Source organism: Amphiprion ocellaris, chromosome 5, assembly GCF_022539595.1.
Source record: "Amphiprion ocellaris isolate individual 3 ecotype Okinawa chromosome 5, ASM2253959v1, whole genome shotgun sequence".
Classification (NCBI taxonomy): Eukaryota; Metazoa; Chordata; class Actinopteri; family Pomacentridae; genus Amphiprion; species Amphiprion ocellaris.
In genome coordinates, this window is record NC_072770.1 from 13406856 (window position 1) to 13425323 (window position 18468).

Below are 18468 nucleotides of genomic sequence, written 5' to 3' on the forward strand. Positions count from 1 at the left end.
ATATTCTAAAATAAAGCCTATAACACGACGATATCTACAACAGAAATGTGTTGATTATTCAATTATTGAGGCACTAGAATATTAAAATATTTCAAATTTACTTCTGCTTATGGTCACATGCTTACAGTCAAAGTGTTGCAGCTCTTTGATCTCAGTTATTTATTCTTTCAGTGGTACTTGAGAACAAGTGGTGTCAAAGGGTTGATCACACAGCTAAATACAATAAAGCTGAATCCTTTCAAATCCTTTCAAATCACATTTGAGATGAAAACTGCGCCAAGTAGTCGGTCTGTATTTCGTGAGTCTTGCCGCCAGGCCTGATGTTGGCGCAGCTGGAAGTACTAATGAAAAGGTACACTGTGTGTCTGGTTTTGTGTGTGTGTGTGCGATCTGTGTAGGATCAGTGAGGATTTGTGTTAAAACCTATGTATTGAGAATTTACAGAGCCACAAGGCTTCAGTGTGACATGAACCTGAGGGACGTTTCACAATGAAAATTGATCACGCAAACAATAATCAACGCGACCGAAGCTTCCCACTGCTGCAAGGTGTCGGTGTTGTTCAGAATAATCCATAATGTGGCTCAGCTCCCTGCTAACAGCTCCCCTCCTTCATTCATCACTCACTGACCATTTTGCGCTGCGACCGTGCCGTGATTGATTGTGTTTATGTTTTGTGCCTGCTGTGTGACTGATGAAGTGAAATGTGTGTGCACTATTCTGTGGACGGATGTCGTGTTCACTCTGTATGTGCTGCACACAGAATGAGCTATGCGGGCGGAGCTGCGCTAAGCCGGAGTTTAAGAGGAATCCAAAGTGCCCGTTCAGCCTAAATCAAAAAAAGCAAAACAAAGCAACCTTCAATTCCAAAATTTTGAGTGGATTCATACAGTCATATGTTTGGTTTCTGGTCCCTATTCCACCTGAAGGCAGTAAAAGGTCAAAATCATGTGCCCTGAATGTATGCAGACATGCGCACGTCTCCGTTTTCAATGAACTCCTAATGAATAGACTACTGAAAGGGTCTGCTGGGAACAGATCAGAAATCCTGACAGGTCGGGGAGCTTCTTTACGAAGTGACTGATGATATTTATCATTTGAAAATCATAGCTGACACAAAAACACAGGTGGAAATCACAAAAAGACATATAAAACATGCACAGAGAAACTCACTACACCACCACAAAACATGCAAAACAACCACGTACACAAAATGACTCCTAACACATGAAAAAAAACATTATTCAGTGTATTTCAACTCAAAACCAGTCTGATTATAGCTGTTGTCCATTTTATCTTGGTTGTCGTCCATATCCTCCACAGGACACGTGAGGGCTTTCCACTTTTCTGTGCCCAGGAAGCTATTGTCTCATAATCTGTCCATGGATCCACAACTCTCATTAAATGTGAAACTTGCATTGAAATAATATCAAAAGATGATAAGCAACATGATCAATTTTGCCAAAAGGTGCTGCAGAACTGCTGAAAAATGCGAAACTGAAAAGAAAAAACAAGTCGGTATATGTTTGGTTGCTTCTCGAGGATGGTTTCAAAAAATAAAATAAGAAGATGCTGGATTTACCTGAGAAAAGTCACAAGGCACCATAAAAAAAACTGTTTAAATCACCCTGCGGCTGTACTGGACGCCTTTCGATGCCATTAATTTGCAGTAGATAGTTATGTTTAGCAGCTCCTATGAAGTTTTAGCTGAGATGGAGAGACACAATCGTGTGAGGATAAAGAGGTAGAAAACCAGACGTTTATTTCAAATATGCTACATTTTTCATATTTGACCCATAGAATGATGCTTACAGACCTGTGTTTCTTAACTTTATGAATGTTTCTTGGTGTAGACTGATTCCTTTCATGTCTACACCATTTATCTCACACATCACCCACTGTAACTTCTCATACAGCAACACCAACAACAAATGAATTACACAGGGTGTGTAATATATATCCAGGTTCAGGATTAAAACTTCTGCATTAGAGTGACTTTGGTCTATAACTTTTTCTCTCGCACCCCTTCACTAAAAGACCAGAGTGGTAAACAGCAGTCTCCACGCTACAGGATTTTTAAATGTGTATGTCTTCTTGGCACCAACAATTAAAGTCTTCTAAAGCAGATTTAGTGTTTGTCCTGGCAGTCTCACTGCTTGGTTAGTCAGATGTAATGATGCTGCCTCCAGGATCCTGTGGGGATCTTCACATTCAGTGAAATATGAGGCTGTATGTTTTTGACTGAAACATGGCAGCAAATAGTTTTACACTCAAACTGTGCCTTGGAAGGCGATTAGAAGTGAGTTTAAGGATTGAAATGTGATGAAAGGAAGTTGGAATAGTACCACTCTACTGATTTCCTCAGATTTCCTGCAAGTGCTGTATGAAACCATATTCAGCCCTGTGTTTTGTGTAGAAATTCCAAACTATCCAAGCACAAGTAGACAAACACAAATACACAGGAGCAGGCACCCACATAGTACAGGCCAACAAATCATTCCGACTTTTGTTAACCATTTGTTTTAATTACAAGAGTCAGACTCTGCTTATATGATTTATTGCATGAGCCCCGATAACGATGCTGCTCACTATACACTCTCTACCCTATTTCCTTGCCTGATTGGAACAATTAGACCCGTTACATGGTAAAATACATGTACAGTAATGACATTTTGTCCATTATTTGCTCATAGTTCAGTCACCGCCCCCATGCAAATAGACATATAAAAGCTGGATGCCTGAAAATTTGCTGTGCCTTTGAGGATTTAAGTCTCTTGTGTTTCAGTATGTGTGTCTTCTTTTGTGTGTTTAATTAAAAAGTGGCTTGATTGTTTTCCAAAGAGCATCTGCCCCAGTTCTGCTGCAGTGCTGTTACTTCCTGCCCAGTGGTGCCTTCCATGTACTCCATTTTATTTTTATTTTAGTGCACACAATGAGGTCTGGAAGATGTTCAACTGCTGTTAGGCCAGAGAATGTAAAGTACAAATAGTAGGGTTACTTCAAAGTATGAGCTTGTAGTCCGACCATTCTGCGGCACAGAGCGGCCTGAGAATTCTTCTATAGGAGAAAATCCTCTGGCTTGTTTGTATTTATTTTAAACCCATTACAATCATCTAAGCTAAGCCAAAGATGCTGCAACATTGTCTCTTCGAATAATAGAAGTGGACATTATTTTAGTGGAACATGTGCAGGCAGGGAGATGAGGACTGTCATTAAAATAGCTAATTCACAAAAAAGAAAAGACAAATAAGAAATTGTACAATCTAAATCCTCAGCGAAAAGAGAACTTTTTAGTGTAGTAAGTTGCTGCCGGGAGTTTGTTGTGTTGTTTTACAAAAGGAAAGGCAATTTTGAAACGGCCATTGGTTGACTTGCACCTACGGTCTACATCCAGTGAGTCAGACTCAGTTTAAAATACTAATTAGGTACCATTCCTGAAGTAAGCTATGGCAAAAACTGACAGAAAAAGCAAGAACAAATATACAGTACCATTCAAATGTTTAGACATGCCTTCACAATCAAGGATTGTCCATTATTGTTACTATTACCTATACTGTAGCACAAAATAAAGACATTAAAACTGTAAAATAACACATATAGAGGTATGTAGTATGGAAAAAACTGTTTTGTGTTTTAGACTCTACTGTTTGTCTGGACATCAGCTTTGCACACTATTGCCAATGAACTTAGTACCTTCATGAGATCATTACCTGGCATGGTTTTGAAAACATTAGTTGTGTTGTTCTAAATGCAGTGCTGATATACACACAACAGCTAGAATTGATGAGTCAAGTAAAGAGAAACAACAATCATTTTCAAATTTTAACTTTCTCCAAGTGCAGGCTCAAAAAAAAAAAAAAAAAAAAAACATCAACTGCTGAGGTGAAAATGGTTCTCTAGTTCCAGGAAAGGAACACTAAGAGTTATCTCTGCTGCAGAAATACCAAGTTAATGCCGCCTTAGATTTGATCCCACATCAATGCTTCCCAGAATTGCTGCAAAGAAACCTCCACTGATCAAGAAGAAGAAGAGAACAGCTTGAACCCAGAAATACAAGGAAAAAACATTAGACAAGTGGAAATCTGAACCTTGGTTTGATGAGATGGTTTCTGCATGTGCATTTTCCACCACGAAGCATGAAGAAGCTGTGTGGGGTTGCTTTGCCACCGATCCTGTTGAAATTCAAGGCATCACTTAACCAGCAGGGCTACCGCAACATCCAGCAACAGCACACATCCCATCTGGTTTGAACTCAGTGGGACCATCATTAGTTTCTCAGCAGGACAATGAGCCGAAAAACACCTGCATGCTCTGTAAGGGCTGCTTGAGCAAGACGCCGAGTGATGGAGTGCTTCGTCAGATTATCTGGCCTCCACATATTACCCACCTGAACCTCGTGACTGGACTGCAGAATGAAGGAGGAGCAGCCAGCATTACTGTTGGAAAAGCTCCAGGTGATACCTTCATGAAGCTGGCAGATGAAAAGCGTTCACAGCTGGTATCAAAGCTGAGGGGCTTTGTTTGTTTGTTTATTACATTTTTCCATATGAGCTGTTTCAAAGTTTTGATGTGCTGTTTCATGACAAACAAGCAAACTTGCTATCAGAAGCACAATGATGCTAGTTTGAACAATAATTAGAAGACTGAAACTAAAAGTGCTGCTCAAATTGAAGAACCTGATAGACTTCTTGATGATAGTTGTTCATACAAACACAAAATGACACTGACTCAGTGCTTTCTGCTAACAATCTCACCTTGCATTGCAACAAATTTTACAAATGCAGCTGTTGTGTAGTTTAAGTGTAAAGTGCGATGTTTGTTCAAAATCTTGAAAAGAGCACACATTGTAAAATAATTCTGTTTGACGTTGTTTGACTTTGCACAGGGTTGGTGTGCCATCTTTTTGAGTGTATCGTGGTGACATCAGTGCAGGATTGAAAATCAGGTAAAATGTGCTTTTGATCGAATGTGACTTTGTCCTGCTGATCACTTCAAATTCAGTTAAACTGAATAATCTTGGATGTAGACATCATCCAATACCTTTAGAGACGTGTTCCAACATTAAATAATGAGTACAAGTGAGCATTAGCAGCAGGTGCATTGAAAGACTTAAACTCCACTTATGGGGGCTTTAGAAAGTGATTCATGATGGTTTGTCCTCTGTAGTTACTCTGTATTTAACCAAGCTGAGGTGAACACAATGTGCCACGAATATTACATAACCCACCATGAAAAATAGTGCAGTTCAAGGTCTCAGTGAGGTTTGTGGCCATGTGAATACGTGCACGGTGATGGAGCAGTACAATGAAATGCTAATGAGCAGCCAGAAACTGGAGCTTAATTAATTCGCTCTGCTCTCTGCTCAGTGAGAATATTGAATGTTTCCTCTGCCTCTGTCTGCATTTAATTGCTGCATGTCGAGATACACTAAAGGCTGCCGTGTACATTCATGACAGTGCCCCTATGTGCGGCCAGTCTCTGCAGAGAGGACCTCAGGATCATTAAGTCAGAAAGTTGAGTAATAGGCCTTGGAATGCAGAGGACGGTTCCACAGAGTATGAAGGAACATGCTTCCTCCAATTAACTATTTGCCCCCTGACTTTTACAGTTGGGGTTTTGCTAAATTTATAAGGATTCTTTCACAACCGCAGACCTATAATGCTTTTTCTTATTTTCTATGTATATATATATATATATATATATATATATATATATATATATATATATATATATATATATATATATATATATATATATATATATATATGTATGTATATATGTATATATATATATATATATATATATATACAGATGTTCATATGGCTCAAGTGTCAGAAAATGAGGTAAATGTCTGTAAGTGTCTTCTACTTCTGCTATGGTGCTTAATGTTGTTTGTAATTTATTCTCTGCATAATTGTGTTAAAAATCACAACCAGACACACAGGCTGTATTAAAAACCACCTACTATAAGGCAGTACAGTGGTCCCTCGCCATATCGCTGTTCACTTTCACAGTCTCTCTGCATTGCGGATTGTGAAACTGCATTTGGTATCTTGGATTTTTTGCTATATCGCGGAATTTTGCGGTATATAGATATTTTTATATATTTATTATTTGAATTATTTTTGTGTTACAATACGCATGTTCTAGCCTAAAAATTGAAAACAATATAAAAATTATTTAAAATAATAATTAAAACATACTAAAAGAATATTAAATTGAAATAAAATGCTGGATGTTGTACTGGACTTGGAAAAAAATGTCACTGATTTCATGAATTGGACCAATCTACCTCACTGTGTCCCACAATGCAAAGCAGTGAAATGTTAACAACACTGATTTTCAGGGTTATTTAATAACTTTCTGACATAACCCCATCTCCATTTGGTCCTCCTTTGAACAATCTATAACAATGCTGGAGTTTGCCTGCTTCCATCAGGGGTTATAGCTACCCTGGTACAAACTTTGAGATAGTTTTATAGGACTATGCAACTCTCTGAATGAGATGCAACACAAAATGAAACTGAAGACACTCATTCCTCTGACAGATTTTATTATTTCATATTTCTATTACTTTTTTGTTAATATTTCATTTATTGTTGCTGTATGTGTGTGATGGTGGTTTGAAGTGAATCATTTCGTTGGTGTGATCTTAAGTTCAAGTAATTTCTTCTCAGGTCTCTGATACAGATTCATTCATTCACTCTAATCAAGCCGTGTGTTACCATTCCACTACCTTCTCTTCTGGCACTGCAGAACCTGCCACTCCCACTCGCCCTGCTTTCCTGACAAGATCACCTGATCACGTCTGTTTCTTCACCCATCTGCCTCCGCTCACCTCATTAACTCCTCGATATGTATACTGGGGTTATGGTAGATTAGTCAAGAAAATTACATCCACCTTTCTGGAAATCCTCATCAAGGGTTTGGGGTTTGAACCTGCTGGCTGGCCGTGGCCTTTCAATTTACATGCTCTTCCTGTGCAGTCATGGGTTTTCTCCAGGTGCTTCCTCCCACAGTCTGAAATATGCATGGCAGGTTAATTGGTGATTCTAATTTGGCTGTAGGTGTGCATATATGGCTGTCTATCTCTTTGTGGTAGCCCTGAGATGCACTAGCACATTGTTAGGGTGCATCCTGCCTCGCGCCCAATGTCAGCTGGGATACGCTCCAGCCCCCCTACAACCCTCCACAGGATAAGTGGCTATAACTAATGGATGGATGGACAGAAGATAAGATGTCGTAAATCTTAGTGGAACTGCAGGTAAAACCATCAACCTTTCCGAGGGAACATTTTTAATATTTTATTAAAGGCCTTGGGGTAATTTTGGAGTCCGAAATTAGAAACCTCAAGGCTCATTTCGTGTTGTTTTGGCTTTTGGGTCTCGCTCTTATCCCCCAGTGTGTGCATGTAAATTTTGTTCATTTTTTGCTGTCAAATAGCTCAGACTGATTTGATTTATTGGATTAACGTAAGTAAAATCATACATTAATCATATGTAGTTTCATTTGCTACAACTTGCTCCTACTAATGTATAGCGGCAGCATACTGAACTCTCACACATCCACATGCATCATGCATTTTTATTGCCTTTGTCTGATGTATTTATTTCAAAGCAAAGCATGTTATCTGGTGCCATTTAGTGGGAGTGAAAAGCCTCTTGTCCCAGTTTAATGACAGCTGAATGACCCTTCTTAATGTCATTAAAAGCTGGAGGCATACTGTGTGACTAAGAGTGCTGGTGCTTTATGCACAAGAAGCCTCTTTCTCTATTGAGAATTAGTCTTTGTATATACAGAACACTCAGGGTCTAGTTTTTATACCACAAAGTCGTGTTTGTGCTTAGTAAATCCCTGGAGGTCATGTAGATGTTTAACAGAAGGCATACCACAAAATATTGCAAAAACAGTTTTTCTTTAGTTTGGTTTTATTGCTTCACCATTCAGGTACTTTAGTTTGCTGTGATTGGATGCTGTCTCAGCACATTGACTTTATCCTTTTTCTTTATTTCACCTTGACGCATAGTTGTGTTTGGACCTTAATGCCAAATGTAGCTTTGGATAGTGCAGGCAAGGCTATGAAATACACAATTATAATGTTTGAGCTACAGGTGAGTGGCTGACTTCATAGGAAAAACAAATTTCCTAGCATATTGTACAAATTTCCATAAATCTTAAACCTTCAAAGCATAGTCATACACTACCAAAGGTTTGGAGTCACTTAGATATGTCCTTATTTTTGAAAGAAAAACATTTTTTTTCGATGAAGGTAACATTAAATTAATCAGAAATACAATCTAGACATTGTTATTGTGGTAAATGACTATATTAGCTGGAATTGGCTGATTTTTAATGGAATATCTACATAGGGGTACAGAGGAACATTTCCAGCAACCATCACTCCTGTGTTCTAATGCTACATTGTGTTAGCTAATGGTGTTGAAAGGCTAATTGATGATTAGAAAACCCTTGTGCAGTTATGTTAGCACATGAACAAAAGTGTTTTCATGGAAAACATGAAATTGTCTGGGTGACCCCAAACTTTTGAATGGCAGTGTAATTAGGATGAAGCATGCTTTTCGTAATTAAGTTTGACCTTTTTTCCGGATTTTTAATTACAGGTATGTATACATTACTTGCTTTCAAGGCAAATGCAATATTGGCTACACTCTTCTTATATGTTGCATATACAGTTGCTTCACAAAATATTCAGACCCCTTTATTTTTTGCACATTTCAAAATGGTGTTGATTTAATGTAAAATAAATTACCTTAATTTTTAAAATTTTACAGATTTCTTAAAAACAAAAGCTGAAATCTCTCATTTGCATATTGCATTCCCTTTATTTGTGCCTCAGTTGTGTCTAGAACCTGACCAGAGTTCACCCGAAGTATGGTGATTGATTTAGTCATAATTTAGAAGGGCATACACCTGCTTGTGTAAAGTTCCACGTTCACACTGCATGTCAGGATAAAAAACACTTCATAGTCAGTTGTGTTATTCTGACAAAGTAGGATTAGCAGGTTTGTGGTCTTGGACCTCAGCCCCCAGAAAATGTTGTAGAAAAACTGCTGTGACTCTTATGATCTGAAAAAAATAAACAAACATTTTGCTGCTCAATGGTGAATTTTAATCTATAGTAAAGCAGGAAATATCTGTCTGGCACCTGTCTTAAGGAGAAGAACACAAGTGACAGTTTATTCATAGTATGACATCCTTTCATCTATTTTCTTCTGCTTATCCAGGATTGGGTCAAGGAGGCAGCTGGTGAAACAGTTTCATTATAGGCATCTCTTTTCCCATCAACACTTTCCAGGTCTTCGAAGTAGATGTGGAGGTGTTCCCTGGCCAGATGAGATATGCAGTCTCTACCTTGTTGTCTCCTCCCAGTTGGATGTCCTAATCCGATGCCTGAACCATCTCAACTGGCTGCTTGTAATGCAAATGGAGCAGCAGTTGTACTTTGAGTTTTCCCCTGATGTTCAAGCTCCTCACCCTACTTCTAAGGCTGAGCCCAGTCACCCTACAGAGAAAAGTCATTTCAGCTGCTTGTATCTGCCACCTCATACTTTCCATCACTATCCAGGGTTCATGATCATAGGAGAGGTTTGGAACATAGATTGACTGATAAATCAAGTACTTCATCTTCCAGTTCGGCTCTTTCTTCACCAAAGCCATCCAGTCTAACACCTGCATTACTGTTGATGTTGCACAAAACCATCTGTCCTTTTTTCCATCACTCCTGAGCAAGATCCTGAGATATTTTAACCATTTCACTCGAGGCTGCACCCCCAACCTAGAGGCAGCAACCCAATGCTTTTTGACAGACCGTGGCCTCTGACTTGGAGGTGCTGACTCTTATCCTCAACTGCAACCCGCTCCACTGCATGCTAAAGGTCATGGTCTGATAAAGCCAACAGAACCATTTCATCGGCTAGTATGAACACAAAGCTGTTTTTCCACTGGCTCATTTTGAATGGGTTGGCATTTTTAACCTATGAAATTGTTCTTTGCCACCTCAGAAACTGAACATACTACATATTATGCTGTACATTGAGAAAACAGGTTCTTTAGACTGATTCCTTTTAAGTTCCAAAAATACATGAGCATTTTGCTTCCATGAAATGAGAAAACATATATGCAATTGCTTATAAACGATGATTAATATGTGAGTGAATGATAACCTCTAAGCTTAAAACTATGAGACCTGGCAAGTGTACAAGTGCATCAGTGCTCTCTAATGAAACCACGACAACATCTATCCTTTCAAAGCTCATAATGTTTAGCTGGTGACAAGAGCGAATTCAATAATTTCTCATATTAATGAGGTCACAGTTAAAGGCATTGTTGTGATGAACTGCATTATATTGAGCAGTGTTTCTATTTACCTATTTGTATGAATCAGGGAGGCTGGTAGAAGAGCCTGTCAGTGCAACAGCATCAGTGTGACCGCACTGCTTAAACATATAATTTAATTATCACCTAAATGGCAGTTTTAAAAAACAAAGCAACACTACTAATAAACTGTCCACTGTGTGTAGAGCAGTGATTAAAAAACAGATGCACTGAGTTTCTGTTCGCTGCCAGGATAAATGGTGATTATAGAACAGCAGAGGAGGTGGCAGAGGAGTAATTACTATCCATTACAAGACTGAAGGAAGATAAATAATAAAAAATAAATTGAAATTAAGTAATGCTTTAAAACCTTATATCCATTAGTTCTGCATGTCCTGGTATAAACATATTTTGTATGCAGCACTTTACACAGAATTTCTTGGTACATTTACCTGATTACATTCAGTGTGACAACAGTATAAACTCATTTAACTTAAATATTTTTTATTATTGTTGTACTGTTTCAATAGATATGGCAGTGAAAGTCAGGAATTAAAACATTTTCAAGTTGTATAAAGTGGACATTTGTTTAGTTTATTTTCTTTTTTTTTTCTTTTCATGGTAAACTTTAACAGATGGAATAAAAAGCATCAAGTACACTTGCTCCAATGAATGTATACCTTCCTTAAGTCCTTAATCCTTAAACTCAGTTGGTAATTGAATGCTTTTTGACAACATTAAAACCACTTGTTGGTTGGACTCTACAGCATCTGACTGTGTGCTGACAGTAAAGTCGATGCAATAGAAGCAGGAAAATGGACAACGAAAACATCTGAGTAAAAAGTGTCAAACTTTGATGCTAGACAACGGGGCCGGAGCATCTCCACAACAGCAAGTCTTGTGGGGTATGCAGTAGTTAGTAACTACCAAAAGGGGTTAGAAGAAGGACAACCAGTGAAGCAGCAAGAGGGTTTTGGATGCTTAAGGCTCAATAACAGTCATGTGGAGTGAAAGCTAGTCGGTAAGGTGGCTATTCAAAGAAATTTAGTTCTGGGCACTTCCACAGTGGCTTCATTTTTCATCCCAGAGGTGATTGCTGCAGACCAGTCAGAGTACTGATGTTGACCCCCTTGTCTGAAAGCACCTACAGCACAATACATCAGAACTGGCCAATGGAGCAATGCAAGAAGGTGTCCTGGTCTGATGAATTTTGTTTTCTTTTTCATCATGTGGATTACCAGGTGGGTTGTTTACCTCCAGGTTTGCTTGTGGTTCCCAGGGTTTCCAGAAGCAGAATGGGAGGCAGAGCCTTCAGTTATCAGGCTCCTCTGTTGAGGAATCAGCTCCCAGGTTGGGTTCAGGGGGCAGACACCTTCTGTACTTTTAAGATTGCCTTAAAACGTTCCTCTGTTCTCTGAGTCTACCCTTAGTAATGCTGCCATAGGTTTAGACTGGCTGGTGGACTTCCAGTGATGCACTGAGCACCTCTCTTCTCCTCTCTTTCTCCCATACACTTATACATGGATTAGGCATAACATTATGACCACCTAATATTGTGTTTGTCCCCTTTATGCTGCTAAAACTCCTCTGAGCTAATAGGACATGGATACAGGACCTCTTGGGATGTCATGTGGTACCAGGATGGTGACAGTGAATTTTGTGGGTCCCTTGGGTTGCAGGACGGGAAGTACCTAGATCAGGCTTATCCTGGCACATCCCACAGATGCTCAGTAAGATTTTGATCTGGGTAGTGTGGATCCCGGGTGAACAGCTTAGCTCTGTTGTGTTCCCCGGGCCACTCCTGGGCAGTTTTTGTGGTGTCCGGATGCATTGTCCTGCTGAGGGTGAAAGCTGGCCTTAAGGACTGCTGTTGCCAAGGGGGTTGGAGTTTGCTTGACCTACAGTGCTTAGGTGGGTGGTACATGTCAAACATCCACATGAATGTCAGGACTCAAAGTCTCCCAGCAGAAAATTGCATTATAACAAGATGATCAATGTTATTCACTTCACCTGTCAGTGGTCATAATGTTATGGCTAATCAATGTATATCACCATTGCATGTCAATAACTTTGCGTCTCAGTTGTGCTTTTTGTGTTTTGCGCTCTCTGAAGGTATGGGCTCTCTGTTTAACATTTTTAAAGTCTTCACCTTACGATGTAACGTGCTACAGGATGAGGTATGTTGTGAATTTTGTGTGCTATATAAATTAAAAGTCTATTGCATTGAATTGAATCGCAAATATTTGAGTGGTTCATTTGCAAAACTAGCTAGCTATCATTAAAATTGTGCCCTCCAAGAAATGCAAGTCAAACAGGGTTGGGTTGGATTGTTTCTTCAAGAGAACTAAAATAATTTTTTACTTTCACTGGTTTGTGTTTTTGCATTGTGCAATTGAGGGAATGTTAAACTGTTATCGGTTATTAACTTTAAGAACTTTAAGGATATGTATGTGTAAAACTGAAAATGAGGCCGTGTGAATAAAATCTGTCAACCAATTATGAGCGGCGTATGAAGAAATGCTTTCATTTACGTTTTTGTACATATACAAATCAGAAAACTGTGTGTAAATGTGAAAGTTCCCACACTGATGAAGCTACAGGTACAAGTTACACATAGATAGTACTTCATCATGATATTGGTATTTAGGCTCTGACTGTCTTGCTCATATATCTGTTGCAGTCTGTAGTGTAAAATGAACTATAATCTATCTGCACTCTCTCGGCTACTTAAGCTTGTTACTCAACCGAGGAACCGTGATCTTTGTGATATATCTTCCACTGCAGAATTGAGGGTCAGAATGGCCAAAAAAAGCATAATGCATTTGACATACAACGTACTTTGAAATACTAAATATTTTTCTGGTATGCTCTATAGCATCGTAGTATGAGTACTGGAATAGATACATGCTGTGCATTTTCAAGATAAATGAAAGGGTGGGGGGGTTCCATGACCCAGTTGGGCTTAATTATACTTGATTAGTTGTCCTAATAATTAAACAGACCGGCCAGACAATTAAATATTTATTGGAGTGTAGCAATTAATAGGAAAATTGGCTTTCTTGTGATTCCCTGTTGGGTTTTAGGAACAGGACAATATTTTTTCTTAGGCCTTATTTAAATGAATGCATAAATAATTGTAGATAGCTGTTGTACAGTGGGTGCAGTGGGAAATTTCACCATTATTCTCAAACTGTCATTTACTCTTCATGCCTTCTGATGTGCAGGAGAGGAATGTGTGATGGGTAGGGTAGAATCAATAGGCCAGAGAGTGAATCAGGAGCTCAGACCTGAAACTGCCAGCAAAGAGCAGCCCACAATGCATCTCCACTCTTAATTGATGGTATTGCTTTGTTTTGTGGTGGTGCACAGCTCATCAGAGGCCTAATGTGCTGTATGTACGTGTGCAGGGAGAGGCAGACGGCGGGAGGTCAGTCTGGAGCGAGGAGCCTCTGCAGGAACACCAGCAGGTCAGCAGCAGAGCATTCGGCCACAAGCTGAGCGACGACTGCATCTCCACGCTGCACTCCGACTGTACCGATAATTACAGTTTACATGCTTTCGTATAGTTTTTCTCTATGAATGAACATACATTTCTTATGGTGTCCTGCTCAATAGTACAACACATTACACAACACAGGTCTGCCAGGAAATGAGCATCCTGCAATCAGAATGCAGCAGAGGTAGAAATTCAATCTCTTGTGTGATCACACTCTAGAGGACTACATGCTGCTTTAGCCATTAGCTGTTTGCACATTGTGCCATGGTTCAGTTCAACACCATTAAACAACACCACACTATTTGCAAATGCAGGCAGAGACTCTGTTCTATGTTGAGGCTCTAGTAATGAATTAAATGAGCCCGTGTGTATGTGTGTGTGCGTGTTTTTGTGTCGCTATCAGCTGGGGACATAATGGCAAATCAGAACAACTCTCATCCTGCTCTCCCCTGGAAGCTCTCTGTTGACTGGCTACCTTTATTGGATTACACTGACGCTAATGGTGTCCCCTATTGTGTATCTGAGAATACTAATTGCTACTCACCAGCAGAGAATATCTTCTTCACACTTAGTCTCTGTGGCCACTGAATAAGGACCACCTTCCTTGTCCTCAGCAGTCTTTGTGAAGGTGCTGCTGAGCAAGGCAGCTAATCTCCAGATGCAGCATAAGAGCTTTTCTGTGATCCACAGTGGAACTTTGATTGCTCTGGGCACACACACACGGGAATGAGCAGGCTTAATTGTCTGAGACACTGTGTGCACAAGTGGTCCTTTACTCGCTTAATTAAAACAACTTTTATTGGACTACATGAGAGTGGACAGGCTAAAGGGAGCTCTCATACAAACAACAGCACCATCAGCACTGCAGTGCATGAAGAAACCACGTCAAACCATGCTGATATCAACTTATGCAACATTTCATGACTTTTTGTGCACTTTTGTGCATGTTTATCTATCTTTAGTGGTTTCAGTGAGTCCACAAAACACCAGCGATTATGAGCTTGTGAATTCATGCTAAAATCAGATCTATGGTTGGTGTTTTGTTTTTAGAATTCCACTCTTAAAAAGTATTTCAAGAGACCCGATTCCACCACTTAAATAAATGCATGATTACAATTTAATTTAATAATTTAGCTGGTAAGTTGCAAACATTGTTTTGACAGGTTGGGTTGACATCGTAAAGTTGCATGAATTTAATATTGTTCATAATTTAAACTCAAATTCATGCATTAGTTGATTGAAGTTGCTGTAACTTAATGCATTTGTCTTTTTTAAAACTAGAAAATATTTTCTTCACCTTGAGTTCCGGATTTCAAGTCCCCTCATTTAAACCCTAACCCTGCCTGGATAATTTCAGACAGCTAATTTAAGAGTTTATCAAAGTACCTGTGATTGTATTGGAAATGCTCATTCTCCTAACTTAAAGTAGTTTGTTGGTTGAACAGAATTTCAAAAGAAGTTGTCATACTTCAATTTTTTTCCGTTGTGGTTGAGCTCAAACTTGTTTGTGTGTACTCTCCTTTACTGCCAAACAAACTGCACTAAACAACAAATACACTGTAGTGCATAGATCCAAACAGGGTGGGTGAGAGTGCCCTTTTCAGTCATATAGATAAAAGTTTTGCTCACTTTCGAACTTTTACTTGACATTATCTGTTGTAGCCTTTTCTTGCAATTCAGTAAAACGCTCATTTTAAGCTCCAAGAGAAGCTTAAAAACTATTTTAGCACTAACTGTGATGTTGCAGTGATATAGAAGTGTATCCTAATATGTAGTCTTACACTCTGAAGGGACCATGCAACATACAACCTGCAAAGCTAACAGGAATACCAGTAAACTTTGTGTGTTTGTTGTCAGTTGATCACTGGCTGTGCAAGTTGTTATCACAATGTTATTTTACAGACTGCAGTAAAGTTTTCACTTTAAGATGTTACAATAGCTACATCTCAGCAGGTAAAAATTAATAGGAAGGAGATTTTTCTTATTTTACTGCACTGAGCTGAGCCTCAGCTGCTGCAAGTGTTTCACCTTAGATTCGACTTTCAGCTTGTGAATGACTATAAGTTCTGTTTGTATGAATATTCATGAAGGCAGCTGGCTTGTTAAGTATTGATTTAATTGGATTTACTCATAACAGTTGCGTGGTCAGATCTGATGGCTGTAGGATGGAGTCAGAAGTGACATACAGATCAACCAGCAGTGAACACATACGTAAACAACACATAAATGATAGCAGTGGTTCTGAATACTAATACTGTGGCCTACATAGCACATGTGAGCCTGACAGCAGCAGGACTTGATAGAGATTGGCAGGCTAAAAAGAACACAGCCTTTATCATAGAAGAGGGGAGTCTGACATATTAGAACTACACAAACACAATAAATGCAGCATAAAATCTATATTGATGCTTCAATCATCTGACACTCTTATTATTCAAAGTCACTTTGTAGATTACATAGAAAGACTGGAAATCCGAACGTCAGCAACATTACATTTAACACCCCTCTACTGGTGACTACATGGTTTACCTGGACCCTTTACATTTGCATTTGGAAACCCAAGGGGCTATTTGTAATCTTTGAAAATGTAGCTTTTTCTATGCATTTCAGCCTTCGGCCCATATGCAAATGCAGTTTTAGGTCACTACAAGCTGACTAATGGTTAATATTTATGTAACATTTTATCTGAGTCACAATAGCATGTGATTGGAGAATGTTAATCATAAATTAGCCTTGTGCTTTTGTGAATTCTTTACTTAGCATTAGAAAAAACGTTCTTATGATTCCGTGTTTCTAGTGCACACTCCCTTGTTTGTCAGTTATTCTCATTTTTTCTTATTTTCATGTAGCTATCACACAAAGTGGTGTAAAAAAAAGTGTCAAAGTGAATGAAGCTCCTTCTGAAGTAGCAGACGTTTGTATTATAAATCTCATCAGTCACAGGGTATTCTTCATTTGACAAAAGCTAAGACACAATGGAATGAATCAGTGAGGTTACGGGAACTCAAAAAGCCTCGGAGCTTTGGTGCCATCCAGCTATCATGTACAAAAACACAATTCTGGATTGAATTTTAACCTTGAATATTTGTGCAGTTGTGTATTTTCAGATGTTAAGCTATACAAATTAATATTTCATATGTACCACATGATTTTTGCAGTTTGCTACATGGTAGAAGTCATGAGGCAATGAGGTCTAGGTAGGAGGTCGGGGTGGATGGACGGGTCAACACCACAAGAGATTGTGCCTTTTAAACCTACATACTGGAATTGGAAAAGACTGACCAAAAATTTACAAATAAACCCCCTCCTAAGTTGTTTATTTGTGCTTATTGTGAACAATATTTAAATTATATTGTGACATAATAACGATAACAATTGAGGAACTGTGCTGACAAAGGCCACCAATGTCTTGTTGGGAGGAGGTCAGGGTAGATGGAAGGGTCTGACATTTGACTTTAGCCCTTTTTTATGTCAGTTTCAATCTGATAATCTGTGTTACTTTTAGCCATATTCATCCAATAACCTTAACTGCATCTTTATTATCGTAACCATGACGACAAAGCCTCTGCTTAAACCCAAATCCGGATTGTTCCTAATCCCATTAAGTTCTTTTTTGTGTAAGCCTAAACAGAGGCACGAAGTATCAGTGTTTGATGTGGCTCCACCTACATGGTTGTTCAGGTTGGAGGAATTGTTGAGTTTGAAAGACGTTGGTATTTATCAAGCATCTTTCTCCAGTCGCATTTTGGGATATGGAGGATCTACTAATTTTATGCTCTTACTGTGGACTAAATGGCAAAATTTCTCAGCATGTGTTGCCTCATTTTTGACAGTTACTTTCTTTAATCTGTGGCTCGCAAGTCTCCAAATGTAATGGAAGCACACGACTCCAGAGAATATTGACAATTTCTAAAATAAGATCTTAATCTAGCAACTGGAGGATCAGAATGTGATTTGTTTTTCAGCAACAAAACTGTATTATATGCTTTCTGCTCTTACTGGAACTTGACATCTATTTTAACTCAGACTGCAATCCTTTAATATGACACTTGAGTAGAGTTTTATGCATCTGGATGACACTCGGAGAAGCCTTTCTGTAACATCCTTTCTCTTATGGTTCTAAACATCTTAAAGCATAAACTAAGGTATTATTCTAACTGTAGCAGCACAAATGCTACATGCCACAATGAAGCACTTTGAAGGGAAAAGTGAATTAGTTGCCACAAAATGTATTCAACAAGCTGTGGCTGCCGACAGCTCCATATGGTAATGTTTCCATGCTGTTTCAGCCCTAAGGCGCTGATTCCAACATATTAAGGTAGTCTGTTATTTTAGATCTTGAATCAGAAGGCTTATGAATTTTTTATCATGCAAAGCCTCATAGAATCAGTTGAGTGCAGGAAATGGAGCCTTTCATTGAACAAACCGTATAAGAACATTTCTTACACAACATTGTTGCAGATAAGCAGCTTAATTGGCATTCTGTAAAGGTGACAGTGAAAATGAAGAGATATATAGAAAAAGTACCATCTTTTTCTCCATCTCATCTCCTTTTCATTTTATGTCTTCTTCTGGCTGACTGACTGCATGAATCAGCGTGGGTCTATGAGCAGGATTGTGTAGTTTCTTCCTATCAGCA